The sequence below is a fragment of the Dermacentor silvarum genome, chromosome 4, assembly GCF_013339745.2.
Source record: "Dermacentor silvarum isolate Dsil-2018 chromosome 4, BIME_Dsil_1.4, whole genome shotgun sequence".
NCBI classification, from domain to species: Eukaryota; Metazoa; Arthropoda; class Arachnida; order Ixodida; family Ixodidae; genus Dermacentor; species Dermacentor silvarum.
In genome coordinates this window covers 8,123,129-8,135,793 of record NC_051157.2, presented here as the reverse complement: position 1 = coordinate 8,135,793, position 12,665 = coordinate 8,123,129, and the positions used below count along the sequence as shown (strand labels likewise).

Genomic DNA, 12,665 nt, shown 5'->3' with positions numbered 1-12,665 from the left:
GACGTTAGTTAGTCACGAAAGATGTCTCCTTTTTTTGTATACTGGTATTACCTTGAATGATCTTAGTGCACATGGAAATGTTCCTGTCTTAAAAAGTAGGTTAATAATATGCGAAAAAGGAGCAGCTATAAGGTGAGCAATGAATCTTATAGAGCCTGGATGAATTTCACCAAGTCCTGCTCCAGTTAGCTTGGACTGTTATATAACGGCGAGGACTTCACTAGGATCAGTAGCGAAACGATAGAATGACTGTGGAGGGCGTTGCAGCGACTGAACAATTGTTACTGTAGGGTTCGTGTTACTGGAAGAAAAAAAGTGGTCGGAGGTGTTTGCTATGTCATTAGGACGATCGCAAACGGTCCCTGAAGAGACTACTTCTTTAATAGTGGTCTCATTACTTCTTTTATTCCAAATTCGCGTTGGTTATCTTTCATTGCTGCTTAGTAAGCGCTCGATATTAATAAAAGAAGTACCACGTGACTAGATGCTTCCGTGCAACGACATTGTGAATTCATCTTCGAGCATTGTGAATTTGCCTCGATGCGTAACCTCCTACCTGATCTGAAGGGAAGGCATGAAAAAAGTTGTCGCAGTTTCACCTGAAAGGCGAAGCATCAATTGCGATAGCAAATTTGAAGAGAGCTATACGGAGTAATGATAGCAGCTTTATCAGCTGTATAAACTTGGACATGCAGCAGCACCGGCAACACGCAGAACTGTTGTCGACGCCGCCGGCGTTTTGCCCGCGTTCGCTCAAAATGCGTGCGGCGTTGGTGACTGTTGCCGGAGCCTCTGATATAAATAGGCACTTGGTGCCGCGGCTAAACGTCGCCTCCCTTCCCTGCCCCCTCCCCCCCCCCCCTCCTCCACAGCCTTTCGCGCGTCGGAAGAACGTACGTTTACTCTACATATATGGTGATTGTAGAGGAGGAAAGAGACGCCTACTTCTGCAGCCCTTAAGGGAGCACAGCGCCGAACGCGCGTTTGTTCTCCGCCGTGCGTTCACTCCCCGTGAAAGCGCGCGTCCCTCGCGCTCTTTCACTCGCACATACAGCGTTCGGCGGCGCGCGGCGACGATTTCATCTCCATTGACGTCATACGGAACCTCACGGCGACGGCGACGGCGACGCCGACGGCAGAAATCTGCTTTTGAGTGTCCATATAATTGCTATCGCAATAAAACGATGACGGACGAAGAACACACAGGGCGCCACCTCCAACAATGTTTAAAAAGAAAAAAAAAAACGCCACTATTTTATACAGGGAGCGCAATCACAGTTTCTCAGTGCGCATTCGCGGTCAGGCAAAGCAGTTCTTTCAGCAGTTGTTTTAAAGCAGTTCACTATCGCGCAAAGAACTGCTTTACCTGAACGCGAATGCGCACTGAGAAACTGTGATTGCGCTCCCTGTATAGAATAGTGGCGTTTTTTCTTATTAAACATTGTTGGAGGTGGCGCCCGGTGTGTTCTTCGTCCGTCATCGTTTTTCACGCCTTCACTTCAGATCATGCTTAACCAATAGGCCCAACTATCCATCCTAACCTCCTACGAGGTTCTCACAATTCCGCTCGGCCCTATCCACACTCAGTGCAGAGTCTGCTGATTTTATTATCTTTCCTTTATGTTTTGCTTCTAGTGTATCGTTCTAACCTCCGCACATGTTTTGATATTGGCTGCACAAACACGCTCCACGTCCTATCCAACGTCAAGCGAATCCTCGGGTATACAGCAAGCTTTAGCAAAAGTGACAGTGCTATACGCAGAAGAACCAATGATTGTACAGAAACGCTAGAAAGGTATACCTATTTCACACTATCTTCTATGAGGAAATAGCAGGGCATCACTGTGCAGAAAGATATGAAAAGTCATTTCTACATAAAGCACGTTTCACGGTAGGCAAGACTGACTTCCTTGTGCATTGCCCAAAATATGACCGAAAACGATAACATATACTACGTTTCTATATGCGCTCAATCTTGAAGCTAAGATCTCAGACTTGGCTCACGTTCCGCTAAGCATAGAGTGATTTGACTGCTCTACTGCCTATTTTTATAAGCAATTGCATTAAATTATTGACTTTGTTCTGTTTTTAGAGCTTTTATTGGTTTCGATGCCGCCCTTCGTGTTGTGAATACTGCTTACCATTAACTATTATGAACTTGCATCACCTTGCATGCATGCGCTCGAGAACGGCTTTCTGAATAGCCGAGTTTCGGGTGTCAATTATACTATATGTTTTCAGTTCATAACCAGCAAAAACAACAAATTTATTCAAGAGGGTTTGCAGAAAATTTAACAAAAGGTGTTCCATCACTATATATAGCTTTTAATGCACGGACACGAAGGGCCACCAACGTTCGCAGGAATGCGTATACGGCACGCACGCACGCACGCACGCACGCACGCACGCACGCACGCACGCACGCACGCACGCACGCACGCACGCACGCTTCACTATTTTAAAATTTGGGATTGATAGCACTCGTCACAATGAATCAAAATGTTAGATGGCGTTAAGCCGTTGAACGGCCATTTTTGCATGCTCTAATCTCTCACTGAGACAACGGCCCGTCTGCCCTACATATTAGCAACTGCAAGTAAAATGGCTGCTTTACACCTTTCAGTGCACGGTCGCGAATTTATGCGTACCTCTGAATTCGAATACACTATTCTATTCTCAACCAGCAATGAAGTGCTATTTACGGTAGAGGCATCCCATGTCATTAACAGCGGTAGCACATGCGTAGGTCAGGGTTCGATCATCCTCCGGAAATAACGATTGCCATGCCATTAACTTTCGAGAGTAACCACGGTTTACGGCTTGGCGCTACCTTCGCTAAAGCACGCGCAGATTGCTTTTTGCGTGTGGACACAGCAAGACGTTTCAGTTGAATGTCGGCGTTTGAGTTGTTCTTTTCGTCTCTCTCGTTTCCCAAGCTTCTGTCTTGAATCGTGAACCCTTACCAACCAATCTTTTTATCGTTCTAAGTAGGGGTGCGCAGTTAATAATTTTTTGAGACCGAATCGAATACGAATTGAATAGTGCCAGAAGTGAATCGAATCGAATATAAAATACTTTTCGAATAGTTTTCGGATAATAAATGGTCGTTATCACAATTAAGATAAGACGGTGCTCAGATCCCAGTATTCTTAAGGTTAGCACGTTTCTGTTTATCACAATTAAGATAAGACGGTGCTCAGATCCCAGTATTCTTAAGGTTAGCACGTTTCTGTTGTTTATTAAAAACACACGGAGCATTACGAGCAAACAAGTTTCTTCGCATGCACCGGGCTCTTCAGAGAGTGCGAATGATCGCAGACCCCCGTCATAGTTGCTTAGTGTCTTTGGCGTAGCGCTGCTAAGCACGGAGTCGTGTGATGGAATCCTGGCTGCGGCCGCCGCATTTCGATGGGGGCGAAATGCAAAAACGCCCGTGTATTAGGTGCACGTTAAAGAACCCCAAGTGGTCAATATTAATCCGGAGTCCCCCCATTACGGCGTGCCTCATAATCGCGTCTTCGTTTTGGCACGTAAAATTCGACAATTGGATCGTTTTCATCGCTGTACAGCCTGTCAAACATGGCTACCTAAGCGACGTAGCCTGCTCCAACACGCAAGTTTTCGTGTTTTATGTCTATATACTGTATATGCTTGCGGGGTGAAACATAATACTATAGCTCAAATATTATGTTTATTTCGGCGCAATTGACATTTGAAATATTCGAAAAGTATTAAAAAATATTCGCATTTACGTGACTATTCGATTCGCAGACTGAATTGAATAAGATTCTATTGGATTTGTTATTCGGGAATTTCGAACATTCGCACACCCGTAGTTGTAAGCGCCACCGCTTTGAACAAACCTGTTCTGTCCCGACCAAAGAGCCACCGTTTGACGGGCGGCAAGCTTCCACCTTGGCCTCCCGCTGTCGCGAATGCTTTCTCGAGAATGCTTTCGCCGTGCATGCACTTAGCGAGCCTCATTGTCTGCACTCCGATCACGCGCCGATGCTTTGCCCGACCCGTCATCGGCAGGGCGCTGCGCAAACCTCGAGGCCACATTGCTCTCAGTGCCCCATCGCCGTGCTCGCGTTTTATTTTCTCGTCTGCATTCCTTCGGGCGACCCTTCGATCTCCCAACGCCTTTTGAGTGACGGGAAGATCGATGTACGCGACCCGGTAACTGAGTATCTGTGCTCAAGGAAGGAAGGCGGAATAGACGGAAAGACGGGGAGGTTAGCCAGTTCTCAGACCAGCTGGCTACCCTTTGCTGGAAAAAGGGGAATAAAAGATAATAGAAAAGAGATCTTACAAAAAAAGGAAAGAAGAGCAAAATGAAAAATAGAAAAAGGAAAGGAGAATATGCTTTTACCACGGGCCTGTCGGTAGCAGTTACAACCTCATTTCCGACCTTAACCGCTGCATCTTGGCATGCATGATGGCTGTAGAATTCTTTTATTACCGACACGAGTTACCCAAATGAACCTAAGGAAAGCTGTCTTATACGCAATTAAACGACAAAGAACATTGGAATTATGAGAGCGAGGTGAGCCAGGTTTATTTCTTGTAATATGTGAATAGGAGAGACATAGAATATGAAATTAAAGGCAGACAGGTTAACCAGTGAGACTATCCTTCGGCTATTTTCGACTAGGAGAGGGTGAAAGACCAAATAAGATAACGAGGAAAGAAGACCTGAAAAGAATCAGTCTGCACAAACGCGATGAAGATGCTTTACATCGATTACAGTCTTTCGTACAGTCCCTATGGTTCGAATATTGCGTTGAATCATGCAGATTCAACGGAATGTTAGAATCTAAATGACGCCAAGCCGCGCGAATTAGCGAGGTAGCAGTGGTAGTGGACGACACGAGCACATCCTCTTCGCTCGTAGCTGTAATAAATCAACGATGCACAAGTCGATAAATCTGCTGTTTCCGTCACGAGAACGAAGGCGACGTGTGGTGCTTGTCGAAGAAAGAGTGTTGAGAAGTGTGCGCACAATAAAGTACGACGCATGTCCAACTGCATTTAGGGCTCCATGCCCCTTGCCTCACAGTGGCGCATTCATTCCGAGGGATCGGCTTTCCGCTGTCTTCACTCTCTCGTCGTCAATCCGTCGTCATCATTATGGGGAAGTGATTCCCGTGTCGTCAAACCGTTGTCGTCATGCTTTCGTCATCATGCGTGGGTTGAGCATGATCGAGTGCTACTAGCTTATGTTGAGCGAGGCGTTTCCCGGTGTCCAACTTGGTCGTGTGCTCTGTGTAATTGCGAATTGTCGCTAAACAAGAACAGCTTTCTGCCCAAACAGTAATGAAAGCTTCGCTTAAACTGACTCCCACAGCGCGTGGGATCCGTTATCTTTTCTTTTTTTATTTTTTTTTTTATTATTTTTTTTTTGCATTGTGTCCTGCTATAAACGCAGCCGCTGCGATCGGAAATTGGGCCTATGACTTAACGCTCACAACGCCATAAAGAAACGGAGCCTCCGCGGTGGACTAGACAGCTGCATCATAAGGGAAGCGAGAAGTTACCCGCCGCGCAAACTGATGCTTTAGCACCCAGAAAGTGGCACATTATGTTTGTCAATAGCACCTACAGAGAAGTCGTGATGAAACAGAAACGCTGCCTAGACTTTGTAATAAGCGTTGATTTCCAGTTGAGCGACGGCACATAGCACCACTCCGTCGCACGTATGTGCGTGCCTACCACTCATTAGCAATGTTTGCAACTCGCAAACGTGACAGTTCCCCTTTCTTATGAGCCAAAGCATGTCGCATGTGCACCCATACATTTGATCTTGCTTGCAGCCACCATAACTCTCCTGCTGCGCTGGGACTAACGTGTCGCCGGCGCTTACCTTGTCGGTGCGCCCAACCCAGCCACAGAGTGCTGATGACGTCAAGCTTTCGAGGAGCCAGGCTCTTCGAAAGCCGAAGAGCGTGCAGGCCCCGATACCTCAATCAAGAAGCTGAAGCAAAGACGAGTGACATTGGCCAGGAGTATGCATATGCAGAACAACACGCTCAAAAGCTCCTAACACGTTTTGTTGGATCACGGAAATTGTGTAAGCGCTATACAAAGAAAAAAATATCATTAAAAATGTTTTTACCTCAGTCATGAACAATTAAGTATTGCACGGGCGCAGTATTGGGTACACCTCTGCTGTCAGGACAGTTTGTAGCCAGGTCAGGCAGGCGGCAGTGGTTAGTGGGGCCTTGGACTGAGAGGCTCCGACGAACCCTCCTTAACATCTTTTCCTGTCCAATAAAGGCTGCGCGCTGAGTCGCGTACCTCAGGACTTTCATTAAAGTTTTGCATCCATCCATCCATCCATCCATCCATCCAGTCCAATAATGTTTCTATTATTATTATTATTATTATTATTATTATTATTATTATTATTATTATTATTATTATTATTATTTCTTTTTGTTTGCGCAATGTTTTGTCGGCACTAAGGTAACGCCTGTATGTACATACGCTGACCTCATCGCTGTTGCCATCGTTGCCGGGCCCAGTCACACAAGCCATTTAGGCTTCGACAGGCCCGCCTATACTATGTATTTGTTCTTGTGGTGCATAAATAAAGATAATTATTATTATTCGTCGCCGTGGTCGTCGTCGTGAGGTTCCGTATAAAGTCCAACGGCGGTAAAACCGTCGCCGCGCGCCGAACGCTGTGTGTGCGAGTGAAAGCGGGCGAGGGTGCACGCTTTCGAGAGAGGAAGGTGGCCGGAAGCGCGCACTCTTCGTTCGCTCGCGGGGTACGGGGAGGAGGCGACGGAGATGGCAGGGGTTGCGGGTGCGTTCTGCTCTTGCGGCTGCTACTGACGGAGCTTCCGCGCGGGCACCGTAGCTTGAAAGCGATCTGCTATGTGGCCGAAGTGTGCGCCGCGGGGACCTCATCTTCAAAGCGATCTGCGATGGGTACAAAGTGCAAAAGTGCATGCGCCGAGTGCCTTCGTATGCGCTGTGCTTTCGACGTTTAGTTCGCGTTGAAGCGAGACGCGAGACAGCGCGAAGGTCAATTTTCCCGCTTTCTCATTCCATCGTTTTAAATAGTTTCCGCGGTCATCGAGAGAAATGTGTTCATGTTTACCTGTGCGCGCGTGACACTGTGCTTGTTTATTTAGTTCGGAAGCGAATATTTACAACTTTATACGGCTGATAAAACTAATATCCTTACTTCGTATAGCTGTCTACTAATGTGCTATCGCAATCGATCCTTCGCCTTTCGGGCAATACTGCGACTTTTTTATTTATTATTGTTGTTATTATTATTAATCGGGTCATTGGGATTTATTTTCGCAAACTGTGATAAGCCTTCTTTTTCAGTCGTTCACATAAACATAAGAAGCATAAGAAAATACTGGGATCGGTTCCTTGTCGATGTTGCTGACGTCTTGGCCTTAGTGGATGCATTTATACTGTCGGAGATAAATGTTCAAGATGATATGTTGTCGCAATTTCGTCTACCGAATTACCAAGAAGACTTTTTTACGAGAGCGGCCTGGAGAGGTGGTGGAATAGCAGTATTCATCAAGTCTAAATGGGTAACTACAATTACGACGTTTACTTTTACGGGGGCGGAAAGCCTCGCCTTCCACTTGGAAAATTCTAACGTGGAATTGTTGTTAGCTGCGATTTATCGTCCCGCCTCCGAACATGTGCAAACATTTTTGAAAAAAAAAATGAAATTATGGGTTTTTACGTGCCAAAACAAGTTCTGATTATGAGGCACGCCGTAGTGGGGGACTCCGGAAATTTGGTCCACCTCGGGTTCTTTAACGTGCACCTAAATCTAAGTACACGGGTGTTTTTGCATTTCGCCCCCATCGAAATGCGGCCGCCGTGGCCGGGATAAAACAAACATTTTTGAATGAACCAAAACGAAATCTCAGTTGTCTACCTCCTAATTCAAACGTTTGTCTCATTGGAGAAATTTAAACTTGGAGAAAGCCATGGTTACCAATTACTTGAACATCTTAGCTGACTGTGGCATTGAGTGAATTGTTAACGAGGCTACACGAGAGGACCTTCTTTTGTATCGTGTTGTGACTTCCTGTATTGACCACGTGATGGTCCCCGTGTTCGTGGTCGAGGCTTGCCCCATCGTGCTAGAGCACTGCTCTATAAGTTAAGGGTTGGGTGTGTGTTTGTGCGCGAACGCCTATACCAACAAGGACGTGCGGACCCGTCGTGTACGTTTTGTGGATCTTGTGAGACACTTGAACCTCTCGTTTAGAGTGTCCCGCATTCGTTGCGCAGCGCGCATTGCTAATTAAGGAATATGGACTTCTTGGACTGCAATGTGTGACCCCTGACGATTGCCTCTTTCCAAGAGGGTGCGCTTCCCGACGTGACCAGGCTCATCGAGCCCTGCTAACTTTTCTGAAGGACACTGACTTGGCCTCCCGTTTATAGACATTATTTGTATTTTGTTTTGTTCTGTCTGTGTCTCCGTCATTTCTTGATTTCTTCTTTTCTTTCCTCATGCTTTCATTTCCTCCATTCCCTCCTCCTGAAAGAGTAGGCAGGCGTTGTGCCCCTCTCGGTGGCAGTTGTCAGCTTGCTCCCTCCCTATTTCCTTCGTGTCCTTGTGTTATATGTCTACAAACCAAATACTAATAATAATAATAATGGTCCGTTCAATAGACACACAGACAAAGAACTTTATTCACAAGGTCTTGAGTTCCCAGCAAGTCCAAAGTAAATAATCCCAATACATTGAAATATTTGATTGCATTAAATTTGACCGACTAGTTTCCCACTATGACTGAAACGCAATGTTAACAAATAGCTGTCCGAACACTGCATATAGTAATTTTATAGCGGCGATTTCCGATTTAAAGAAGGCATGTAGAAAAACAGTCTTGGCCCAAAAGCGATGATCACACCTATACTGGCTGATCAATCGGATAATAAAAGCTACTGAAGAAAAGGAAAACATATGGAAACGGTGTCGACAGCATCCTGATGACGAAGCATTAAAATGCCTCTATCGAGAAGCCCCGAACAAAGTTACAGCACTGATGCGCTGTTCTTAGAGGAACTACTATCGTAATAATTTTTTCCCCTCGCGTTATAAACCCGCTAAAATGTGGTCCCTGGTAAATGAGCTTAGAGGTTCTTATCCAGGTACGTATTTGGACTCGATAACAAAAAGTTTCGGATCTATCAATCAAAATGTGGCGGATAGCTTCAATGATTTCTTTTCTTCGGTTTGCGCTGATAATGATGGACCCACTGATCCTGTTGGTTTCAACAATGGTCTTTATTCAATAATAGATTGGGCATTTCTTCCACCAATAACTAAAGACTTATATCGATTGTTGCATCGATCTACAAAAAGCGGTGCTGTCGGTCTTGGTGGCATATCAGCAGAAGACATATACGTTTCAACGTCAGAGTTCAGGCCGATCCGCTCCTTTTTATCTTTAATAGAATCCTTGATACTTGCATAATACCAGATGAACTAAAGAGAGCGCGCGTGATACCGATATTTAAAGGCGGAGATGCATCGAAGCCAGAGAACTATCGTCCCATCTCTGTTCTTCCTTTCTTAGCGCAACTGTTGGAAGGACACGTGCTTGAAACGATTGAGGGGTTCGTTTTAAAATATAACATCTTCACAGTATGGCTTCGTGTCTGGTAGAAGCAGGCATGCGCTTTTTTAAGAATTGTCGGATCTTCTATATCAAACATTGAACTTAATCAGGTAGCCTGTGGGCTTTTTTTAGATATATCTAAGGCTTTCGATTCGGTAAGCCACAGTATTATATGTGCTAAACTACAAAATTACGGGTTTCGGGGACATTTCCATGTATTTATACAAAACTACCTGGTAAATCGGTCTCAGATTGTATGTATTGGCAACCGAAAGAGTTTTTTTGCGGTTTCTTAACGCAGGGGTTCCACAGGGTTTCGTTTTGTCTCCGCTTCTTATTAATTTGTACGCTCGTGACTTTGCACAGGTACCTACTTCATGTACGATTTTCCAGTATGCAGATGATACGTTGCTTGTTTCTAAGCACATGCAGTACGAAGGTCGCTTTACTTCAAAGGGACATAAAAAATGTGATGAACTGGTTTCGGAAAAAAAAACGTATAAAAGTCAATGCTCGCAAAACTCAATTAGTATGTTTAAGAAATCCGTTAAAGGCTCTTGTAACAAGCCAACATGTCCTCCTTCACGGTTCTGATTGCTTAGACTGTGTTTGTGCCTCAGTACAATATGCGGATAGTGTCAAGTACCTTGGAGTCTACTTTGAGACTGACTTATTTTGGACTATTCAAATGGCTCGAATTTGTGCGCGATTACGTAATTTTGCGTGTGTCCCTTACCGTATAAGGAGTTATACACCTACCAAGATTAAAAAAAAATGTGGTTGATCCCTCTTATATAGGAATCGGTATAGAACACGAAAGTGAAACGTGTCTTCACAGAAGTAGTGTAATGTTTATTGCACATTGATATATAATGTCTATTGGTGTTTTGTGGCTAAAGCGCCCTTAGGCGTTGATGCACCCACGCTGACGCCTGGTGGCACGTCTCCTCCATCACGACTACCAACGTCGATGACCATGAGCAACCGTCGTGCATATGGAAGCTGCACTACGCTGCACACGCTAGCACAACGCGAAAGACGAAGCACGTAACTGACACACTAATACAACGCGCAAGACAAAGCACGTAACTGAATCGTCACCGAGTCAAATCAGCGCGTACAGCGCGTCGTAATTGCAGCCTCCGCGATCAACTTCAGAAACATTTTCAGAGCTAATTGCGGAGGCCACGCTCCGCTGTGCTGAGTACGGTGAACGCCACCTAGGTGGCGTTGGTAGTGCTTCTTGATGCCAGCGTCCCTTCGAATGCTGGCATCGAGGCGTCGTAGTGCTGAGACCACCGAAGCGTTCACTGTCGGTGCGCGTTAGTGTCATAATGCAGTACTTCTCTTTTCTGCTCGTAGGCGGCGGCACCGCCCCGAGCAAGAGCGCGAGTACACGGAGGAGTGTTAGATATATAAGGCGCGTCTGTGTAGCTATCTGCAAATGCGTTTGTGGCGCAATGGGTTAAACGCTCGGCGATCTATCGTCGCGGACCGAGAGGTCGTGGGTTCGATTTCCAAATTTTGCATGTTTGTGGAACTTTTTCTTCTGGTTTCTTTCTTTGTATTATGTTCTATGACGTATTTCCGTGACGGAAATGACGGAAATACGTCAGTGAAGTCTTGGTGGACCCCGGCATAAAACACTTTCGTGTAAAAAAAAAAAAAACGACAGTGCATGCTTTAGGGTACTCGCATATAATGTACGGCATTTGCTGTTTATTTAATTGCAGCGGATTTTGGAAACATAAAATTGACAGCCTATTAAAAAGCATACTAAAAAGTTTTGCGTACAACCAAACCACGGATAACTTATTTCGAGATGTAGAAATGCCTGATTTTCAGTCTTTGTTTCGTTCGACAATTGTGATGCGTTATTTCTGGAGCAATGATTTCCGAGAACTTGTCCATAAAAGTGTTGGTTTGCATAGACATCCCAGATATGTAGTTCCTAGGACAATAACTCGTTATGGAAAAGGACAAAGAAGGTACTATATCCCCCACCTGTTTAATAACCTTCCCAGTGCAGTGTGATGATAATGATGAAACAAACTTTCATCTTCGAGACAGTGTTCCCGAGCGCTTCAGCTTTGGATCACTATGGATCAGCCAAATTTGTCGGGATTAAATAAGGCCCCCCAAGGCATGATAGAATAGGAGTTTTCACATGTATAAAATCTATTTTGTTGTAGTGTGATCTTTGCCAAAATGAATGTGAGACCGTTATCCACACTGTTTTCACATTTTTTTTTGTTCCGGATAGGTTGTAAAACAGGGAAAAGATGGATACGCAGGAAAAAAGCAGGGAAAAGATGGATACGACCTGATCTCTTAAAATCATAGGCAGCGGTACAAGGTAAATTTTTGAAAAATAAAAATAACGAGAGGTATACAAAAATGCTAGATAAAGAACATGTATAATATACCTGATTAAATCAAGCAGGCTAGGTGACTATTTGTCGCCGCCCCGTTTCAAAGGGGATGCCAATAAATCATCATCATCATCATCATTGTTCTAGACCACACAATCCCTTTCTGCCATGAACGAACGTAAGGCGCGGCATGCTGCGGCTCAGCCACCGTAGCTCAGCGTCTACGCAGACAGCAAGCTACTCCGGCGGCGAGGGCGCGGGAAGCATCGGCAAAGCGGCAAAAACGCCAAGCGGACGCGGAGTTGAAGGCGCGGGAAGTGGCGGCTCGCCGGCAACGCCGACAGCAAGCTACCCCGGAGGCGAGAGCGAGGGAAGCGGCGGCAAAGCGACAACGCCGACAACAAGCTGCTCTCTTACGGTGCATCTATACGACTACAAGCAACCTACGACCATGAGGGGAACGTTCATAGGCCTCGTCTTTGAAAACTTTAGGATGTATCCGCTAGAAGAACAGCTGACTCTGCATTTCACCGACCATAAAGCAGTAATAATGAAATCGAAACGCAACCCGGAACTCAACATGATACACGCGTTATGAGCAATAAAACACATTGTATATACTGTACACCGCGTTTTCACGCATTTACATGCGCAAGTGGGACAATATCACGGGTGATTT

At 45.3% G+C, this 12,665-nt stretch overlaps 1 protein-coding gene across 1 annotated transcript in view; it reads right to left on the bottom strand.

The window, feature by feature from the left end:
* Positions 1 to 12,665, bottom strand: part of LOC119449396 (transient-receptor-potential-like protein) — a 244,160-nt gene that overhangs the window by 97,158 nt on the left and 134,337 nt on the right. The window lies entirely within an intron of this gene.